The sequence below is a fragment of the Myotis daubentonii genome, chromosome 2, assembly GCF_963259705.1.
Source record: "Myotis daubentonii chromosome 2, mMyoDau2.1, whole genome shotgun sequence".
Taxonomy (NCBI): Eukaryota; Metazoa; Chordata; class Mammalia; order Chiroptera; family Vespertilionidae; genus Myotis; species Myotis daubentonii.
In genome coordinates this window covers 1,683,486-1,704,391 of record NC_081841.1, presented here as the reverse complement: position 1 = coordinate 1,704,391, position 20,906 = coordinate 1,683,486, and the positions used below count along the sequence as shown (strand labels likewise).

Below are 20,906 nucleotides of genomic sequence, written 5' to 3'. Positions count from 1 at the left end.
GGGAACCGTGAGGGACACGGGGACACGGAGACACGGAGACACTTCCTGTGGGGAACACAGCCCGCTCCCACCCCGACCCCAGGCTCCGGGGCGGGCGCTGGGCGCTCGGCCACCCGCTCATTTCAGCCCCCGGGGCCTGGCGGTCTGCGTGACCTCGGCACCGGGAGGGAGGGGCTCGAGGACGTATGACACCCAGAGGCCCGCACAGCAGGGGCAGGACGTGGACAGCCCAGACCCCCTCTGCGGCTCATGCACAGGGCCCGTGGTGACCACAGATAAGTGATGAGGAAGTGAATTTAGGCCAAAGAAAATGGCAAAGCACAGGGCGCAGACAGACCGCCTTCCTCCCCACACGAGGCCACTCCCCCGACAAGAGGGAGCATGCGTTCCCCTCCCTGGGATGTGGGCTGGACGGCAACTGCCTCAGTTTCCCTCCACTGTGGTCCTCCCATGGCGGACCCCCGGCCGTCGTCCCTCGTGGCCCCGAAGGCACCCTGAATCGGACCCACGCTGCTTACCCCACCTCATGGTCCTACAGGGTCTGCCCTGTCACCTCCCCCACCCCCGCCCCCCCCTCCTGCCCCACGGCCATCCAGGTCTCAGTGACTGCCCCTCAGCACAGGGACTGCTTGCACACCCCTCACACTCTGCCACACCCCTGCTTTAGTCCCCCGATTTTATTCTTATTTGTTCATAGCTGTCCGTCCCACCCCCCCCCCCCCCCCCCGCGGGCCCGTGAGGACTGGGAACCTGCAGGTCTTGTTCCTGCCCAACGCGCCTCGTCCGGAACAGTTCCTGGCACTCGGAGCTGCTGGATAAACATTCGTGAAGGGGGAGGCGTGAGGGGGTACGGGGGGGGGGGCAGGTAAGAATGAGTTCCAGTGGCTTCTCTTTAACCCCGAGATGGACATTTGCACAAACAGCATCAGAGACCCCATTTCCCCAGTGAGCTATTTCTCGTGGGTGTTTCTGTGTTTGTCTGTGCCCAGGCCCGCTCCGCTGCCACAGGACAGGGGGCCGCTCCCGTCTGCTTCCGGGTGGCGGGTGTTATGAAACACGCTGTTCACCTTAAACCACACGAGGGCGTGACCCGGCCCAAGACGCGAAGGTTCTTAAAAGGTGCTGACTTTTAGCTCAAAGCCCAGCGGGTCCCGGGTGCTCGGGCGACCCTGCCCACCGGGTGGGGGTGCCTCAGACCCTCCCGCAGGCAGCCAGCGGGGCACAGCGCAGGGAACGCGCAGGAAGACACGCCACGTGGCAGGGACACCCTTCGCTCAGGGACAGAGCCACTGACCAGGAGAGAGCACGGACTGGACTCCCGGTGGATGCTGGGAAACAAACAGGCACCTGCCAGTCACCACCGACTGCCCCCAACACCATGGACCGTCCCGGGCACCCAGCTCCTGGAGACAGTGGGTCCGCTTTGTGGGTGTCGCCCAGGCTGGGAGCTGAGCCACTGACCGGAGCCACAGTCGGGGGGACAGAATGGATGGCAGGGGCGGCTGTGGGGCACTGACGCCGAACCCAGAGGGTGCACCTGCGGGAGGGATGCAACCGCGGGGGCCGTGCACCCATGGGAGCCGTGCACCCGTGGGAGGACGTGCACCCGTGGGAGCCGTGCACCCGTGGGAGCCATGCACCCATGGGATGCACCTGTGGGAAGGATGCACCCGTGGGAAGGATGCACCCGTGGGAGCTGTGCACCCGTGGGAGCCGTGTACCCGTGGGAGGAATGCACCCGTGGGAGCTGTGCACCCGTGGGAGGCTGTGCACCCGTGGGAGCCGTGCACCTGTGGGAGGGAAGCACCCGTGGGAGCCATGCTCCCGTGGGAGCCGTGCATCCGTGGGAGGCTGTGCACCTGTGGGAAGGATGCACCCGTGGGAGCTGTGCACCATGGGAGCCGTGCACCTGTGGGAGGGATGCACCTGTGGGAGGGATGCACCCGTGGGAGCCGTGCACCTGCAGAAAGCACAGGTGGTCACACAGGGCAGCACCTGTCTGGCCTCTGACTGGTGACAGGGTCCCACTGTCCACTATCACGTCCCCCGTGGGGGGCCCAGCCCTGGGACGCCGGGGCAGAGGCCACACGGGTCTTCAGGGAGCCAGGGGCCCGCAGGACGGGGCGGGGCTGCATCTGCGAGATGCGGTGCCGGATGCCCCAGGAGGCAGCGGGAGGGTCTCCGAGGGGCGGGGAGCTCATCACACGAGTGGAGGAAACGCCTTCCTGCGGGCCTGGCGGGTCAGAGGTCACGGGAGGCGGGGCAGTGCCCGGGGCTCCGTGACACAGCGCCACACACCGGGCGTAAGCATATCCTGTCTGTCTGGGGGCCGGGGGGCCGAGGTCCGGGTGTCGGCAGGGCCGGCTCCACCGGGGGCTCCGGTCCCGCCTCTCCCAGCGCCCGATGTCACGGGCGACCCTCGTGTCCTTGGCTCGTCCACACACCCCGCCAATCGCTGCCGCCTGGTCACGCGGCCGCCCCCACGTCTGTGTCCGAACTCCTGGACTGGACTTGACGCTCGACCCCCACGCTCACCAGCGGTGCCGCTGAAGCCGTCTCTGGGAGCCGCTGGAGACAAGGTCCCGAACCGCCCGTGCCTCAGTTTCCTCGCCAGCTAACCCCGGACGACAGGACTCGGCCCGAGTCCCAGGGGGCACAGCCCGCACGGTCCTCCCTCCTGCTTCCCCCCCGGCTAGGGAGGGCCGAGCAGGGTCTTCTGGCCACAGGGACGGGCCCAGAGAGGCCCGGGGCTGGGCCGGGACACAGCCTGGGGTCCCAGGAGGCCCGCACCGTCCCCCTGCGCTTCCCCCAGGCTCCCAGAGACAATGATGAACTCGGAGGCTTAACGCGGAGGGGGAGCCGGGTTTCTAATACCAGTAATTTGTAGCTGTTTAGAGCAAGAGCTACAACAAAGGCGCTGGAACCGCCCAGTGCTGCTTCCTCTGCCTCCAGGTGATTAAACACAACTGCGCACCCACCGAGCACCCACCCATCACCCAGCCACCACCCAGCACCCACTCACCACCCAGCACCCACCCAGCACCCAGCACCCACTCACCGCCCAGCACCCAGCACCCAGCCCCCAGCCACCGCCCAGAACCCACCCAGCACCCACTCACTGCCCAGAACCCAGCACCCAGCCATCACCCAGCCACCACCCATCACCTACCCACCATCCATCACCTACCCACCACCTAGCACCCACCCACCACCCACTCACCACCCAGCACCCACCCACCACCCACTCACCACCCAGCACCCACCCACCACCCACTCACCACCCAGCACCCACCCACCGGCTGCAGGAGAAATCAGACGTTCAGGTTGTCAAACCCTGACAGGCCTGGAGGTAGGGCAGAGGCCTGAATAGCCAAGGTGGGGGGGGTGCTGGAGGGGGACCAGCTGCCGGGGTGGGACCTGGCCGGGGACCTGGCCTCACACACCCACCTGCCCGGGTGCACGGCCCCTCACAGGGGACAGGCTGTCCCTCCAGCCCAGCTCAGCCCCCAGCAGCCACCACTGCAGCCTGCGCCTTCCTCAGGGACAGGGCACAGCATCTCTCGGGGACCGGGAGACACCCCCCTGACCTGCCCGTGTCTCCCCACTCGGGGGCCCGAGCTCCCTCCAGAATAACTGCAGCGACACCCCCGAGATTAATGAGCTGAGGCTGCTGAGGCCCCTGATCCCGGCGGGCTTGGCGTCTCAACTCGGGGGAGGGCGGGGGCTGACCTCACATCGTGAGGCCCGGGCACTGCCCGCAGCGTCCCTGAGGCCCTCGGAGACCCTGGGCGGAGCCCTCAGTGACCTCACCCACACGCCGCCCGGCGAGGGGCAGCACCCGGCGGGCCCCCCAGCCTCCGAGGGGGACCACCACCCACCCGCCACCTCTGTTCCTCCAGGGACCCCCCCTGCGATTGCGTGAAGAGCCGGTGAATCATTCTTTTGGGGAAAAGATCAAATATTGGCCCAGACGTCTATTAATTTGCAACGTGCGTGGGGAGAACAGAGAAGGAGGGGTGTTCCTTTTCTTCCTGGTTAAATATTTGCTAAGAAAATTCCAATCCCACGTCTCAAGAGCCGAGCCAGCAGGACACTGTGGGGGGAGGGGGTTCGATGGCTAACCAGGCCTCCCGCGGCCGCAGCAGAGAAATTCAGCCACGGAGAACGCGCTCCGCGCCCCTGTCCTCCGCAGGCGCCTGCACACGCTCGCTCGTCTGGGCTGAGGCTCACTCACTCCTCTCGCACCTCCGGCTCCCCACCTCCAGATGGCGGCTGAGCTGCCGTATTGGGGGGAGGAGGGGGGACAAAAACGTTGCCCTCGGTGAGGGTCCAGCGGAGACCAGCTCTCCACCCTCATGTTGCCCTGCGGGCCCTTCCTGGGCCATTGTTAGCGGCGCCTTCCTCCTGCCCCGAAATAAAAGAGCTGCAGGCCTATTGAGAGGTGGGCGAGCGCCAAGACTCAAGATGGCTCAGAACTGCACTTGGATGGGGGGCTGGACGGGAGGGGCACCTCCAGTGAAGCTGAGACCCTCCCCCCGCCCCCCCCCCCCCCCGGCTGGCTGACACCTTCCCTTCACAGCACCCGGGCGAGCGGCCCCAACCACCGAGGAGCAGGGGCTGCGCCTCCCCCAGGCGGTCCATGCCGCCCAGGTCTGCCCCGTGCGCACGCCGGCCCGGGTCGGCGGAATGGGCTGGACCGGAGCGGTCAGCGCCGCCCACGGGCAGATGGAGAAACGGAACCACGTTCCGCCTTCGGGAGCCACGGTGGGTTTCCTTAGTGACACACTTCACAGCCCCTCTGCTCCCGCTCTCAATCCCTTTCCCAGGTCACAGCAGGACACACCAGGACACACCAGGACACACCAGGACACAGCAGGTCACAGCAGGACACACCAGGACACACCAGGACACAGTCCGGGGATGTTCGCTGGGATGCGTCCAGGCCCGACACCACCCCCACCCCGACCGGTCAGCCCTGTTCCCTGAAGGCAGCCGGGTCTCCCCTCTGCTCCCCTGCTCCCCACCTTGCAGGCCACCCAGCTCCCAGGAGGGAGTCCCCACTGAGCACCTACTGTGTGCATGGCCAGGACCTCCTGCCTGCCCTTCCTCCACATAACGCCCCCTCACACCATAGACACACACACACTCACACATTCACACCAACACACATCGACACACCCACACACACACACATACACTCACACACATACACGCGCGCACACACACACACTCACACATACACACTCACACATACACACACCCACATACACACACACACTCACACATATACTCACACATTCACACCAACCCACATACACACACCCACATACACTCACACATTCACACCAACCCACATACACACACACACTCATACATTCACACCAACGCACATCGACACACCCACACACACACACACACTCACACACATACACGCGTGCACACACACACACTCACACATACACACACATACACACACCCACATACACACACACTCACACATATACTCACACATTCACACCAACCCACATACACACACCCACATACACTCACACATTCACACCAACCCACATACACACACACATTCACACCAACGCACATCGACACACCCACACACACACACATACACTCACACACATACACTTGCATGCGCGCGCACACACATTCATACATTCACACCAACACACATACACACACACTCGCACACACACTCGCACATTCACACCAACCCACATACACCCGCATACACACACACATACACACATACACACACTCTCACACACATACACTCACACACATACACTCGCGCACACACACACTCATACATTCACACCAACACACATACACACACTCGCACACACACTCACACATTCACACCAACCCACATACACCCGCATACACACACACACATACACACACTCACTCACACACATACACTCGCACGCGCACGCACACACACTCACACAGAGACACATACACACACACACACACACACACCTCCGAGCTCCCGAAGGAGAACCCCGGCTCCCAGCTCTCGCGTGGCGCCCGGCCGGGTCTGCACAGATGGAAGAGATTAATCTAATATCAGATATCGCACTATTAAGTGATTAAGAGACGACTTAACAGTAACAAATTGGAGTTCCCTCCGCGTGCCCCAAGGGCGTAGGTCCCGGGACACCCCGCTGCAGACATTTACCGCTCATGCCAGGAGGACGGTTTGTGCAATGGATCCGTTAAAGATCTAAATCTGCCACTCAACTCCTCCAGCTAACAGCACTGCCATCCCTCCCTCACTCAGCACATACGCACAGCCCTCGGCCGGCCCAGACCTAGAGACTCAGGACCACAGTCTGCCCTCCTGGGTCCTGGCGGGTGGGCGATGGCCACGGTGCGAAGGGTCCTGGGGGAGAGGCCAGGGTGCTGATGGGAGGTGTGGGGGAGGGGCCAGGGTGCTGATGGGAGGTGTGGGGGAGGAGAGGCCAGGGTGCTGATGGGAGGTGTGGGGGAGGAGAGGCCAGGGTGCTGATGGGAGGTGTGGGGGAGGAGAGGCCAGGGTGCTGATGGGAGGTGTGGGGGAGGAGAGGCCAGGGTGCTGATGGGAGGTGTGGGGGAGGAGAGGCCAGGGTGCTGATGGGAGGTGTGGGGGAGGGGCCAGGGTGCTGATGGGAGGTGTGGGGGAGGAGAGGCCAGGGTGCTGATGGGAGGTGTGGGGGAGGGGCCAGGGTGCTGATGGGAGGTGTGGGGGAGGAGAGGCCAGGGTGCTGATGGGAGGTGTGGGGGAGGAGAGGCCAGGGTGCTGATGGGAGGTGTGGGGGAGGGGCCAGGGTGCTGATGGGAGGTGTGGGGGAGGAGAGGCCAGGGTGCTGATGGGAGGTGTGGGGGAGGAGAGGCCAGGGTGCTGATGGGAGGTGTGGGGGAGGGGCCAGGGTGCTGATGGGAGGTGTGGGGGAGGAGAGGCCAGGGTGCTGATGGGAGGTGTGGGGGAGGAGAGGCCAGGGTGCTGATGGGAGGTGTGGGGGAGGAGAGGCCAGGGTGCTGATGGGAGGTGTGGGGGAGGAGAGGCCAGGGTGCTGATGGGAGGTGTGGGGGAGGGGCCAGGGTGCTGATGGGAGGTGTGGGGGAGGAGAGGCCAGGGTGCTGATGGGAGGTGTGGGGGAGGGGCCAGGGTGCTGATGGGAGGTGTGGGGGAGGAGAGGCCAGGGTGCTGATGGGAGGTGTGGGGGAGGAGAGGCCAGGGTGCTGATGGGAGGTGTGGGGGAGGAGAGGCCAGGGTGCTGATGGGAGGTGTGGGGGAGGAGAGGCCAGGGTGCTGATGGGAGGTGTGGGGGAGGAGAGGCCAGGGTGCTGATGGGAGGTGTGGGGGAGGGGCCAGGGTGCTGATGGGAGGTGTGGGGGAGGGGCCAGGGTGCTGATGGGAGGTGTGGGGGAGGGGCCAGGGTGCTGATGGGAGGTGTGGGGGAGGAGAGGCCAGGGTGCTGATGGGAGGTGTGGGGAAGGAGAGGCCAGGGTGCTGATGGAAGGTGTGGGGGAGGGTCGCCCCAGGGGCTGATGGAGGTGGGTCGGGCACTGCCTGGAGCCTGAGCTGCAGGAGGAGGGCACTCCGGGCGGAAGAGCAGCTGGTGGGGGTTTGTGGTCAGCAGTGCTCAGGGCTGGACCCGGCCCTGTCCCCTCACGGCCCCTGTGGCCACGGTCACTGTGGCGGCCTCCCTCCGCTCGGAGCAGAGCTACCCCCGAGGCCCCGTCCTCCCTGTGGACCCGGGACGTCCTGGGAGGTGTGGCTGTCGAGCCTCCTGGGCAGCAGGGAGGACACCGGTGCGTGGGCACCGTGAGGCGGGAGTGTGAGTGTGGGTGTGTGCACCAGGGCCTGCGTGTGTGAGTGTGTGCACCGGGGCCTGCGTGTGTGTGAGTGTGTGCACCGGGGCCTGTGTGTGTGTGCGTGCATGTATGTGCACCGGGGCCTGCGTGTGAGTGTGTGCACCGGGGCCTGCGTGTGTGTGTGTGCACCGAGGCCTGCGTGTGTGAGTGTGTGCACCAGGGCCTGCGCGTGTGTGTGTGCGCGCACCGGGGCCTGCGTGTGTATGTGCATGTATGTGCACCGGGGCCTGCGTGTGTGCGTGCATGTATGTGCACCGGGGCGTGCGTGAGTGTGTGCGTGTGCACCGGGGCATGCATGTGTGTGAGTGTGTGCGCGCGCACCGGGGCCTGCATGTGTGTGCGTGCATGTGTGCGCACCGGGCCTGTGTGTGTGAGTGTGTGCACCGGGGCCTGAGTGTGTGAGTGTGAGTGTGTGCACCGGGCCCTGCGCGTGTGTGCACCGGGGCCTGCATGTGTGAGTGTGTGTGTGTGCACCAGGGCCTGCGTGTGTGTGTGCGTGCACGTGTGCACACCAAGGCTTGCGTGTGTGAGTGTGTGTGTGCACCGGGGCCTGCGTGTGTGAGTGTGCGCACTGGGCCTGCATGTGTGAGTGTGAGTGTGTGCACCGGGGCCTGCGCTTGAATGTGAGTGTGTGCACCAGGGCCTGCGTGTTTGAGTGTGCGCACCAGGGCCTGCGTGTGTGTGTGTGTGCACCAGGGCCTGCGTGTTTGAGTGTGCGCACCGGGCCTGCGTGTGTGTGAGTATCTGCACCAGGGCCTGCGTGTGTGTGTGTGTGTGCACCAGGACCTGCCTGTGTGAGTGTGTGCACATGGGCCTGTGAGGGGGGAGTGTGTGCACCGGGGCCTGCGTGTGAGTGTGTGCACCAGGGCCTGCGTGTGAGTGTGAGTGTGTGCACCGGGGCCTGCGTGTGAGTGTGCACATGGGCCTGTGAGGGGGGAGTGTGGCTTTATCACCTGAGTCCCCCACTCCAGGCCGGCACCTGAGAAGGCAGGTGTGCGGAGGCGCCGGGCACCAGGGAGGGGCCCAGGGCGCCCCCCACGCCTCCCCGCCCACCGGGACGTTTCCAGGAGCTGCGCCCCTGCCCTGCGCACACCCCTCGGCGGCGGGCGGGCGGGTCACGGTGGCAGGAGGGACAGACCGGCTCGGGCCACCGGACGTGCCCAGCGCCGCCAGGGCGGCCGCTGCTGCTCTGCACCCGGGACTCGGTGCTGGGCGGGACCTTCTCCCTTTGCGACCGTCTTACGAGGCCTCCGGGCTTTCCTTAGCTCGGAACCGTCAGCCAACAGGTGGCTGTGGCCCCGTCCCTCCAGCTGTCACCACCCGAAGTGCCAGCCGTGGGGGGGGGGGCGGGCATTGTGAGAAGGCATGTGTCACCGCGGCCAGCTCTGCCATGGCTCCTGCCCGGGGCAGAGCCCGACCTCGCTCACCGGCCCCGGCCCCACGCCCGAGGGCGAATGAGGCGGAGGAAGGAGGCCACGTCGGGTGCCCAGGCCTCTGCAGACTCCTGACCTCAGCCACGTCCGGCCAGGCCGCTGCGGCCACGGAGCCAGCGCCGGGGCAGGACATGCTCCCCTCTCCTGCCCGCCCTCTGTGGCCGCCAGGTTCCCGGGACAGCGGTTCCCAGGCCCAGAGGTGCAGACCCCGGCCCTGCTGCCGGCCCGGCCGGGGAAAGCCACGGGGAGCAGCCGAGGGAGCGGCCCCGAGGACGGCGCTCCCAGAGCCCATGGGGTGCGTGCCAGGTCCTTGGAGCCCAGAGAACCCAGACTCAGGCCCCGCACCCTCCTTTGCGGCTGACGGACAGGAGCCAGGAGCCGGGAGCTCCCCTGGGGCTGGGCCCGGAAACCTGACTCGCGCCTCCGCCTCCGCCAACCCGCGCCCCCCCCCCCCCACATTCGCCGTCTAAACGTTTCATGTCACCGTGAGAGACAAGCCACAGGCACTCACGCCCGTGCACCGCGGCCATGCCTGCCCCAGAAAACCCCTCTGAAAGGGCGGAAGTGACCCGCAGGGAGACGCCTGTGGCCCCCCTTGGCCTGCAGGTGTGTGTGCAGGTGGGGAGGGTTCACCTTTAAAACAATAGAAACATCTACACCCAACGCCTGCAGACGCGCCCCGCCCGTCCTTGGCAAGGCAGGTCCCAGTGTCCCCCTCCTCATCGCCAGCCACCCGAGCACCCTGCGGCCCCCCTCATCCTCAAGGTCCCGGCCAGTGGTTCCACTTCCCTCGTTTTATAGGCCAGGCCCCCGAGGGTCAGAGGCTCAGCAACTAGCCCACGGCCACTCGGCCGGTTAATGACGTGGGGAAATGCAAGCCCACGTCCGCCCAGGAGCACGGCCCCCGCTGCCCTTCACCCCCACCCCGCCCCGTCAGGGCACACAGCAGCAGCACCGAGTGAAACCCAGGCCTGCACCTTCCCAAGCCGGTCGCTCCGCCAGCACCGGGACGGTCACCTGCACTGAAGGACGCCGAGCAGCATCCCCGGGCTCCACCGCAGCCGGAACCGCCCGCCCCTCACTCCCTCACCGCGACGGCCACCTGCCCCTGACGGCGCCTAACGCCTGGGGGTGGGGGCGTGAAATCACCCCATGTGAGAACCCCCGTGTCACACAAACCTGCAATGCTTTTGTTTGTCTTTTGTTTTGTTTTTTAATTTATCTTTGTACTGATTTCAGAGAGGAAGGGAGAGGGAAACACCAATGATGAGAGAGGATCATGGATCGGCTGCCTCCTGCACGCCCCACACGGGGAATGGAGCCCGCCACCCGGGCATGTGCCCTGACCGGGCGGGAATCGAACTGTGACCTCCTGGTTCATAGGTCGCCGCTCAACCACTGAGCCACACTGGCCGGGATGGAAGGTTTTTGGGTTTTTTTAAAGTTCTTATAAACTAGCAAACAGGAGAAAGATTAAGTCATTTCTTCTCTTTAACACATGCAGGCACTGAGGCAGGCCGAGTGAAAGCTCCACAGGGACCCACCGTCCTGACACCAGGCAGGAGGGAGGGGGAGCTGGGCCACAGGGTCCACGGTGGCCAACCCGGACGTCCACCCAGGGCCTCATCCCAGGCTCAGGCAGGCCCAGGGCACGGCGTCCCTCCTCGCCCCAGGAGCGAAGCTGGGTCCTTGGAGCCGAAAGAACCCACAGGCCAGTCTTGGTTCAGAACAGATGTCCCACTTCTTGTTATAAAATTTAAAACAGGGTGGCCGTCAGTGGCCTTAGTTACATGTTTGTGAATTCTGTACGTAAAGAAGCTGGTTTGGCTCAGTGGATAGAGCATCGGCCCGCGGACTGAAGGGTCCCGGGTTCGATTCCGGTCAAGGGCACGTACCTCGGTGGCAGGCTCCTCCCCAGCCTGGGCCCGGGTCTGGGTGTGTACAGGAGACGACCAATCCATGTGTCTCCCTCCCATCAATGTGTCTCTCTGTCTCTCCCTCTCCCACTCTCTCTAAAAATCAACGGGAAAATATCCTCGGGTGAGGGTTCACCACAGAAAGAGCCACGGCGAGCAGAGGCCATTGCGCCCGGACACCAGCCCTGATGTAACTCCCAGTGCCGGCTCCGGCCCTGACGCCACCGCGGGGGGAGTCGCCGCTCCACCTCTGCCCCGTGGACCTGCCCCTCGGCGTTCCAGGCCTAAGGCTGGTGTTGCTCCTACCCTGAGAGTATTTCCTTGAGATTAGAAATAGCTCGTGGCAGACGTGAGATGAAAAGGTAGACAGAATAAACACGGAGAACATTACAAATTTCTCAGAGCGGGTGGGGGGGGAGTGCGTACCTAAGAAAACAGACTAAGCCCACCCTTCCAGCCAGCGGGCGCCACCTCCACGCAGAAGCCCTCGCCTCCCGTCTCTTGCCCACGGGGAGGGAGGAGCGGGGCGGCGCCTCGACCTGGAACGGCTGTTGGGCCCCAGCGCCTGCTCAGGGGCAGAGAGGAAAACGGGGGGGGGGGGGGGGGGTGCGGGGGGGTGCAGAGGTGATCCGGCCTCTGGGTGACCAGGGGCCTGGGAGGCCCTCACGTGACCACCGCACAGGAGCCCGAGCACCGGGGGCAGGACCTGCCGGTTTTAGGTGAGACATTGGTCAACACGAACATACAGGTTTCATGTGTGGGTTTCTATGTTACAAGACCTGCATATTCCACTGGGCGTCACCCCAATCAACAGATAAAAATTTGAAAAAAAACAGTGTTAAGCCCTGACCGGTTTGGCTCAGTGGATGGAACATCGGCCTGCGGACGGAGGGGTCCCTGGTTCGATTCTGGTCGGGGGCATGTGCCTTGGTTGCGGGCACATCCCCAGTGAGGGGGTGGGGGTGCAGGAGGCGGCTGATCGATGTTTCTCTCTCATCGATGTTTCTGACTCTCTATCCCTCTCCCTTCTCTGTGAAAAATGAATAAAATATATATTTTTAAAAAAACAGTGTTGCCAAAACCGGTTTGGCTCAGTGGATAGAGCGTCGGCCTGCGAACTGAAAGGTCCCAGGTTCGATTCCGGTCAAGGGCATGTACCTGGGTTGCGGGCATATCCCCAGTGGAAGATGTGCAGGAGGCAGCTGATCGATGTTTCTCTCTCATCGATGTTTCTAACTCTCTATCTCTCTCCCTTCCTCTCTGTAAAAAATCAATAAAATATATATTTTTTAAAAAAACAGTGTTAAATAAAACTCCATGTAGCTTTATATAAATTTAAAAAGATTAGATTAGACCTTCCCTGGCCAGTGTGGCTCAATAGCTAGAGCGTTGGCTCAGGCACCAACCGGTCTCAGGTTCAATTTGCGGTCAAGGGCACATACCTGGGTTGCGGGTTCGCTCCCCGCCCCTGGCACAGGCGTGTGTGGGAGGCAACCGGGCCTGCCTCTCCCCCCCTCCCTCCCTCCTTTCCACGCGCTCTGGAAGCCGATGGGAAAATGTCCTCAGGTGAGGACTGACGACCGCGTGAAGCACCTTCAGGGGAAAGGCCGCCCAGGACCCGCCTCGGGGTGGCTGCAGCCCCGCGAGCTCTTCCGCCCTCGCTGCTGAGGGTCATCCTGTCCACACGGGCTCCCAGTGTTCCCCGTCCCTCGCTGGCGGCCCCTGGCCCCCGGCAGGCCGGTCGTCGCCAAGGCTTGGCGACAGCCTCGCCACCCAGCGGACCAGGCCCCACCTCGCTCCTGCTCAGGACGGCCTGGGCTCTTCTCGGCCCATTTTGCTTACGTGTAAGATTTCCATACAATGTAGTTTACATACAAAGCTTATATGCAGGTTAGCATGTGTTCATACATGTAAGCGTGTATGTTTTGACATGGAAGTTTTAGCGTCAGCTTGTCGCTCTTTTCGGTTTCCCCTAAAAACCCCTGTGGGCTTGGGTGGCATCACACTGAGTCTACCCCACAGTCTGGGGAGAAAGGACCGCCTTTCCGCACCCGGCTCCCGGCCCCCGAGCGTGGCCCGTCCCCACACTGACGGAGCCTTCCCGGACGCTCACCTGGACGTTTGGTAGTCGCCTGCCTATTTCTATTACGTTTATTTCTGGTGGTTTGACCTTCGTAAGCCATCAGAAGGCACGCGCCCCATTTCTCCCCCATGTCCTGCTGGCGCACACACACACTTGATTTCGTGTTTCACCCACGTAGCCAACCACCTTGCTGAACTCACTTGTTCCTTCGATCCTTTACCTGAACGCTCCCGGGATCTTCCCAGGATGTCACCACGGCATCGGTGAACAGCGGCAGTGTTACCCTCTACACAGCATGTTATCTGTAACAACAGCCACCTCCCACCATCGCCCCAGGTCCATAGCATCAGGAGCCACGCACGCTAAGAAGGTAAGACTGTAAAAGACCTGGGGCACTTGTACAATCCCGGGCTGGGAACCCCAAACCCCAAACCAGAAGCCGCCCGAGAAAGACGAGGACCGGGCAGGTCTCAGCAGACATGCAAATGGCCACGAACGCTTGAATAGCAGCCCCGCCCGGAGGAATCGGAGAGCGGAGGGCGGCGGACCGAACAATGGACTATTTTTACCCGTCGGGTTGGCAAACATTCGGGCAAGGATAACGTCAAGCTAGGGGAAGACAGGTGAACCGGCGTCTGGGCTGGTGGCAAGCACGCCAACTGGCGCTGTGGTAACTTCATCTAAGTGTAAACACCCCGCGCCTCCTGACGCATCAATCCGCTCCACCTGCCCGTTCCAGGAAGCTGGGCACGCGTGCCCACTGTTGCCCAAGGAGTCACTCCCTGGTTGCAATGGCAAGACGGGACGCACGCAGCCCGCCACCAACCCAGCATGGCTGCCTGCGGGAACAGCGACACTGAACCGGCCGGCGTGGCTAGCAGCCGAGTGTCAACCCAGGAGCCAACAGGCCACCGGTTCGATCCCCAGGCCCGGGTTGAGGGCTTGATCCCCAGGAGGCAGCTAATAGACAATGTTCCTCTCTTACCGATGTTTCTATCTCTCTAGCCTTCTCCCTTCCTCTCTGAAATCAATAAAAAAGAAAAAGCAATATGAAAAAAAAAACTGAATCGAGTGTTTTCCCGGTGCCCCTGACCCATCCACCCTGGCCCCACAATCTCCCAACATTCTCTGCATTCGCCCCGCAGACCCCCCAAACGGCCCTCTGAACCCCTCCACTGCAAACCCCGCCCCCAAGCCAAGCCCCGCCCCCTTCAGAACACACCAGCCCCCAGAAGCGCCCTGGGTCCCTGGGAACCTGCCTGTCCTGCGTGACCCGCCCGGTCCGCGCCCACAGCCGGCTCCGCGCTGCGGGGAGCCCGGCACAGCCCCGAGGGACCCGGCGACACCGCCAGAACCGGTGCCGGGTTTCACCTGCGCAGGCGGTGCCCTTTCTATGGAGCCCCGCGGCCCCTCCCCCCAGGCTCTGGGATCACATTCACAGGGATGGCGGTAACCATGGAAACGGGAGTCCCGCGCAGGCTGGCGGCCAGGCGGTTGATGAGTAACCTTGGGGACAATGACAGCCGCGCTCTGTGCTTTTGCAGAGGACGGGGCGGGCTGAATGGGAGCCCAGCACAAAGGCCACCGGCCAAATGACAGGATCGCAGTGTCCGAGGGGGCGTGACACCCATCGCCGCCACAAAAGAGCAGAGGCCGGGGCCCCACCTGTGCCGCGTGACCTCTGGGGGGGTCTACAACAAGGGCCCGGCGACGCGGGGTGTCATTCTTCTCGAAATGCACTTTATAACCGTGTCCCCCTCTACTCCGGCGGCTGGGGCTGCGAGGGCAGAAGCAAACCCACCAACGGCCGGTCCTGGGGTCGGACACGCCGGGAACGGCTCCCACCGGCTCCGTCTCCTCACGGCCGTCTTCTGGGTGGGGAGTCGGCCTGCGGCCCCTTCCCCCCCATCACCCATGGCAACGGCGATCCGAAACCGCTGCCACACGGTGGCCCACAGCAGGCAGCACCGCTGAGCCCGGTGCTCTGGGCAGGCCTTGCCCACCTGGCGCCTGGTCCCCTCGGCTCCCCGGCCCCCACCCAAGTCCCCGCCAGTCCATGGAGGCGTCTCCCCTCCTGGAATCCTCACGCGTTCCCAAGACCTGCCCTTCCGAGGGGCTTCCAGAACATCCAGTGTTTAAGTTCCGGAATAACGAGGGCTGGCTGCCCGTGCCGACACAGGCACGCCCACCCTCCGCGCCTCCTTCCACCTTCATGCTGTCCAGTGCGTGTCCGTCGGCTGTCTGCCCGGCTGTGGGCTCCCTGATGGGATACCACGCTGGCAGCGTCCTCGCCGGTGCGTCACCCTGGCCGCTGTCACTGGCTGGCCTGGGTCCTGGCCTGCCACCTTCCACAGCCACCACCAGCCAGGGCCCCTGGGAGACCCAGTCCTCAGGCGTGGGCCGGCCCAGAGACCTCTGCACTGCGTCTCCATCAGCCAGGCCGGCGTGGCTCAGTGGTTGAGCAGCGACCCATGAACCAGGAGGTCACGGTTCCATTCCCCGTCAGGGCACGGGCCCGGGTTGCGGGCTCCATCCCGTGTGGGACGTGCAGGAGGCAGCCGATCGATGTTTCTCTATCATCATCGATGTTTCTATCTCGCTCTCCCTCTCCCTTCCTCTCTGAAATCAATACAAATATATTTTTCACAAATAATAAATAAATAAATCGTGGCTGACAGCCAGCAGCCGTTCTGGCCACAGCAGCCCCCGAGAGTGCCCGCCTGGTGCTGGGGACACAGTGGGGTGTATGCCCAGGCCCCTGCCCAGGTGGCACCCAGTGGCCGCCTCCCAGGACCGGGGGGCCTCTGGGGGAGTCTTGGCCCAGCAGCCCCTCCTGCCACCTGGCCCGCCTGCCGCCTACACCTTCTCTTCTGGGAATGTGGGCTCCACGTGCCCTCCCCCCACCTCTCCCACAGGAAGAGGAGCTCAGGCAGGCCCCCTCCCACAGGCATCTGTGTTGGTAACAGTCGGACCCAGAAAACCTTCCACCCCCTCCAGCCCCCCCTGCACCCCACTCTCGCCCTCAGTCACCTCCACGGCTGTGGCCACAGCAGCGAGCCGACCTCGGGCGCTGACCGGTCCCTGGTCGGAGCTTCCAGAGGGCGGTAGGTGTGCTGTTAGGGACTCCTGCGGCCACACTGTGCGCCCACAGGTGCTACCATGTCTGTGCGGGGGACGGGACGGAGGGGGCGGGGCGGGGAGGGGTGCCTGTCGGGAGCAGAGGACTCAGAGTAGCAGGGAGCTCTGCCTTCTCCCTTGTCATCTGCTCGGTCACCCGCCCCCGGCCCCGGAAGAGTCTGTGCTGGTGGCATTTGTCACATTGCTCGGCCCTGCCCCTCCCTAAAGGACCGCGCCTACTTGCCAAATTCCGCGCACCCGCTGCCCTCACGGTGACCCCACTGCTTTGGACAATGAACCTGCTGACCCCGCGGCAGCAGCTCTGCTCAAGGGCAACCTGCCGCCCCCATTCCTGGGCTGTTTCCCTCCAAGATGGGACCCGGGTCTGGCGGCCGGGAAATGCGGTTCATGAACAGCACGTTCCCTCGGGCACGGCTGGGAGGCCGCAGCATGAGAACCGGCACATCGCAATGACCGCGGGGCCGGCCGCCGCCCGTGCGGCTCTCAGAGTGTGACCGCAACCCGTGTCCCGGGAAGGTTCTGGAAGGCAGCGGGCCTTCTGGTTTCGTTTCCTGTCCCAGGCAGGACAACGGAGCCCAGTGGCTCCTCCACCCTGTTTTCAAGGTGTCATAATGCAGGTCCAGCCAGTGTGGCTCAGGGGTTGAGCGTCGACCTAGGAACCAGGAGGTCACGGTTCAACTCCCGGTCAGGGCACGTGCTAGGGCAGTGATGGCGAACCTCTGACACGCGAACTCATTTTTTTGGTTGATTTTTCTTTGTTAAATGGCATTTAAATATATGAAATAAATATCAAAAATATGCCTTTGTTTTACTATGGTTGCAAAGATCGAAAAATTTCTATATGTGACACGGCACCAGAGTTCAGTTAGGGTTCCTCAAAATGCTGGCACGCCGCGCTCAGAAGGTTCGCCATCACTGTGCTAGGGTTTCAGGCTTGATCCCCAGGAGGGGGCGTGCAGGAGGCAGCCGATCCACGATGCTCTCTCATCACTGATGTTTCGCTCTCTCTCCCTTCCTCTCTGACAACAATAAAATATATTAAAGAGAAATAAAGGTGTCCCGATGCCCACCGCCCCCTGGGTCCCTGCGCCTGTGCCTGCGCCTCCCTCCAGTCCCGGTCAGCTGCAGCGTCCCCGGGGCCTGCTCTGGGGAGAGGATGCAGGTGGCCCCCGGCACCGTCCGGGCGGACCAGGCACAGCCAGGCTCCCCGATGTCACAGGGACAGGGCAGGGGGTGCAGGAGCGGGACCTGCAGGGGGTGCCCATGCCCCGCCTTCTCGCGACACCTGCACAGGGGGCTCGTCACTCCTTTGCCGATGACGAGGGCGCTGGGCGGCCTCCTCTCCCGGGCCCTCAGGGTCGTGCCCAGCACCCTGCACTCACGTTACCAGCCCCGGCCAACCCCCTGGACCACACACACCGCGGCCCGAAGGTGCCCATGGTTCTGAGTGCCAGGGGCCGTGCCAGGCACAGGGGGGTCCAAGGTTCGCCCGGCAGAGCCCGCTGGCCACCCAGCATCTCAGCACAGGCCCCCAGGGAACAGGTGCGATGTCTGTTGTCATGACGTAGGGGTGGGGTGGCATGCAGTGGGGGGCCCTTCATGTCCTACAGGGCACAGGACACCCCCAGGGAGGGTGACCAGCTATGGAGGTCAGCGGAGCTGAGGGGGACGCCTACTCTGGGGCTGACATTCGGCAGGTGTGGGAGGCAACCAAGGAGGGTCTTTGGGGTCCTAGGGAGGGCTGGCCTCTCCATGAGGAAGGGATGCCTCCCTGCTGGGCCAGGGGGGCTGGCAAGACCCAGTGACCCCCGGGGGCAGGGCTGCCCCATAAAGCGGCACAGGCTGCTGGGTAAGTAAATGGTCCGTCCAACAGGGCAGGAAGGACCAGTGTGCCCTCCCCACCTCCATCCAGATCAACGCCCCCCTCATGGGCACAGGGGCCCGAGCCGGTCACGCCTCCCCCGGCCAGGCCTCTCTCTAAGGCTGCTCGCCCGTGAGCTGGCCGCTCTGAACCCCCGCGCCCCCCACCCCCCGAGTGCGGCCCGCCCCGTCCACCTCTGGCCTGAGAAGCCGGAGCCATAAAAGCTCCAGTCAGTCACCTGGTGGGAGACACACAGGCGCCTTTAAAAGCCAGGGATCCGAGCGTAACCGTCAGGAAATGAGGCTCATCCCTTGGCGCTGGGCCCCTCCCGGGCCTCCCTGGAGGGGGCTGAAGCCAGCGGGACACACAGCTCCGGGACCCACTCCGACTCCTCAATGCCAGTCCCAGAGGTGCCTCCCGGACGCTGAGGGCGCACCCATCGCCATGGCAACCCTGGCCCGGGCGGGGAGGAAGGTGGTGAGCCCAGGGACCTCCTCTCAGACTCAAACCCTGCGGTGACCAGGGACTGTCTCCAGGCTGGGGCGCGGGGGTGATGTCCTGCTTCCCCCTGTGGCTGGAATGTTCTAGAATGAGCACAATGAGCACGGGGGCAGGGGGGCAGATAGAGGAGGGGGCGGGGCCAGCAGACCGGCAGACCAGGGCCAGGGGCCTCGAGGGCACCACCCAGGTGGGGGCAGCAGCGGAGCCAGCCGCCTCTCCCGCCGATCCAGGGCGCCCTGCGGCCAGGGCGCTGCCAGCTCCGCCCGCCTCTCGTGCCGAGCAGACAGGAGCGCCACCTCCCCTCGCCACTCAGCCGGCTTCGTGGGCACGCCCATGCCCTTGTCCCGGCCACACACGTGGAGGGACGGTTCCGCTCACTTTCCTCCCGGCCTCCGCCATTCGGTTCCACTGGGTCACACTGCGGTCCTGCTGCCTCCGAGAGCACAAGTCGCTTCTGTCCCAGGTCCCTGAGCTGCACAGGCCTGGCACCCATGGCAGCCCAGAGCCGGGAGCCCCACACCGCCACGGGCTCCAGGGGCCACCCTCCTCATCACAGGACCACCCAGGGCCCAGGCCACCTCCTCATCACGGGACCACCCAGGGCACAGGCCACCTCCTCATCACGGGACCACCCAGGGCACAGGCCACCTCCTCATCACGGGACCACCCAGGGCCCAGGCCACCTCCTCATCATGGGACCACCCAGGGCCCAGGCCACCTCCTCATCACGGGACCACCCAGGGCACAGGCCACCTCCTCATCACGGGACCACCCAGGGCCCAGGCCACCTCCTCATCACGGGACCACCCAGGGCCCAGGCCACCTCCTCATCACGGGACCAACCAGGGCCCACGCCACCTCCTCATCACGGGACCACCCAGGGCCCAGGCCACCTCCTCATCACGGGACCACCCAGGGCCCAGGCCACCTCCTCATCACAGGACCACCCAGGGCCCAGGCCACCTCCTCATCACGGGACCACCCAGGGCCCAGGCCACCTCCTCATCACGGGACCAACCAGGGCTCAGGCCACCTCCTCATCACGGGACCAAACAGGCCCCAGGCTATAACAGCCCCGATGGTCCCCCCAGCGTCTAGCGCAGCCAATATCTATGCCCGCACCTCCTCCTCGAAGTCAGCGCCACAGCGAGGAGCTCAGCCCGGCTCAGCTCTGACCCAAGTGCCCGCAGCCCAAGAGCCACCTGCGTCATCCGACGCCCCGCAAGTGTGGCTGCAGGAGAAGCCCTGGGCCCCCGCCCCACCCGGCCGCCTGCCTGTGCCACCCCCAGCCTGGCGGGGCGCACCCCTGACCGCGCTGGGCCACCCGGCGTCCACTGAAAACTCCTCAACCACGTCTCGGACTCAGGGATGCTTCACTCACACACCCACACCGACGAGGAGGGCCAGCTGTGGCCTCGGCTGTGCACGTCCTCCAAGGCCACCGCTTTCCTCCCCTGGTGCCCGGCAGGTCCCGCCCCCGTCCCCCAGGACACCCCGTGGCAACGGTTTCCTTTTTAAACCCTTGATGTCCTGTAAGGAGAGTTCTGTGCCTTTAAGGGAAGGTCTTAAGCCTCGGACGTGGCCCACCCCCGGGGGCAGGACGGCCCGGAGAAGGCGGAGAAGGCGACAGCCCTGTCCCCAGAGGCAGAGTGGGCACAGGGGCAGCGACGAGCCCGCCTCGCGGCCTGAGACAGGAGAGTGGCGTCTGCCCCTGGGACGGGCTCGGGCTGGCGCCCCAGGTTAATAAAGCTGTTCCCAAAGCGGGGAGTGGAGAGGACGCCCCGGAGAGGGGCCTTGCCCGTGTGAAGCACTGAGCCCGCCCCTCTCTGCACTCACCTGCCAGACGGGCCTCTCCCTGCCCCTCCCGGGGCACCAAGCTCCAGGAGCGGCCGGGCGCCAGAGCTCCCGGGAAGGGCCTGCGCTCGGCCTGGGGCTCTGGGGAGGACGAGGCCTGGGGAGGCGCGTGCACCACCTGTCCCAGTGCCACCGGACAGCGGCCACCCTCTGCTAGCAGCAGCCAACCTGACCCCACGGCCAGGTAAGTCTGGATCTCATTAGATATCCATAGAATAAACCCAAAGCAGCCATGAATAATTCAGCTT

General features: G+C 64.4%; 1 protein-coding gene across 3 annotated transcripts in view; it reads right to left on the bottom strand.

Annotated features, from left to right (window-relative positions):
- CELSR1 (cadherin EGF LAG seven-pass G-type receptor 1) overlaps positions 1-20,906 on the bottom strand; it is a 98,356-nt gene that overhangs the window by 63,646 nt on the left and 13,804 nt on the right. The gene's annotated exons all lie outside the window — the stretch shown is intronic.